This window comes from Atta colombica, unplaced genomic scaffold, assembly GCF_001594045.1.
Source record: "Atta colombica isolate Treedump-2 unplaced genomic scaffold, Acol1.0 scaffold155, whole genome shotgun sequence".
NCBI lineage: Eukaryota > Metazoa > Arthropoda > Insecta > Hymenoptera > Formicidae > Atta > Atta colombica.
The window spans coordinates 1589963-1591347 of record NW_017259245.1 but is presented as its reverse complement, the minus strand read 5'-3'; the positions used below and the strand labels follow the sequence as shown (position 1 = coordinate 1591347).

At 35.7% G+C, this 1385-nt stretch overlaps 1 protein-coding gene across 3 annotated transcripts in view; it reads right to left on the bottom strand.

Annotated features, from left to right (window-relative positions):
• LOC108685602 (transmembrane protein 189) overlaps window positions 1-1385 on the bottom strand; it is a 14260-nt gene that overhangs the window by 3900 nt on the left and 8975 nt on the right. The window lies entirely within an intron of this gene.

Here is a 1385-nt window from a genome sequence, read left to right as displayed (position 1 = left end):
TATATTTTTTTTTTTGCAGATAGAATAACGGATCAAAATCGTTCGGTAAAACGACTAATGATGAAAAAAAAGGCGATATTATAGCGCAAAAACAAGAAAGATTTCTTATTGCAAGGATCCTCTGCAAAGGCTCGAAGGATTTGAAGCCCTTAGAAAGACGAGCATCGTTCCCTGCAGGTGCAAATTGCCGTTCGAATTGATTTTCGAAATAGGCTGGCTTTTTAATACATCGTCGTCCAGTGAGACATCGCGTGCCGATAATTAAACCGAAGGCAAAGGGTTAAAGGTTCTCGCACAACAACGTAACCGATCAATTTCTACGCCACTACGGACATATCGTGTACGTCATCTTCGCACGCGAAATTCACATCCTCGTGCCACATAGACGCTTTGTGACTCGCTTTTGACGCTTAGCTTATCGCGGTTATCCCTGGATGGAGCGTGTCGATTTGCAGCGACATGAGTGTTATTAAATTAAAAAATCTTTACGTTTTTTTCTTTTAATATCACATTTATGTTACCTTATATTTCCTTCAATAAAATAATAAAATAATAAAATAATAAAATAATAAAAATGTAAATCTTGTTTGATACTGAACGCTAATTCTCATCTAACATGTCTTGATAGTGAAAAAAATTATTTTACATTTGATAAAAAAAATGGCACACTTCGAAGAAAAAAGAAACTATTAAGTCTAAGTTTTATATAACTCTTCCATGTAATAATATGTAACCTAATATAATTAATGATCGATAACTTAGCTAATGCGAGATTTATCAAATAAATACAAGGGAGGACTGTAAACATTGATGTAACAGATCTTACGCTACCGATTCATATGCAGCTGCAAAAATGAGATTAAAGGGAATGAAGAAAAGACAATGAAATGATCTCGTTTGAGCGCGCAAGTCATAATCTTCTTCACATTGTATGTATATGATACGTACATATATATCTTTTTCTACAGTTCAAAGGTATGCATTTAACTCGTACACTATTTGGGAAACATTCGAAGCACCTCTACATGATGGCTGATGATATACACACAGGACTAGAGCAGGAGGATCACATTCTCATCTTGTTAGGATTCAAACATGAGTGCGCACGCGCGTGCATACACGTGCATACACGCCTTCACGCCTTTGCGAGCATTCTCTCGTGATGGGTAAGTACATGCATTCATATACGCATACGCAATGAGTCACAACAGTGTTTGTACTTCCATCCAGCCTGTCTCATCCCATCTAGCTGCTTGACTTGTGACTTCAAGCAATTGATGTCTTCGCAGAAAATAAAATTGTTATATGTAATACTAATTAAGATTTCACATAATATATCTTAATAAAATCCGAAAAATAGAAATAAGAGCTTTATAGCAGAACAG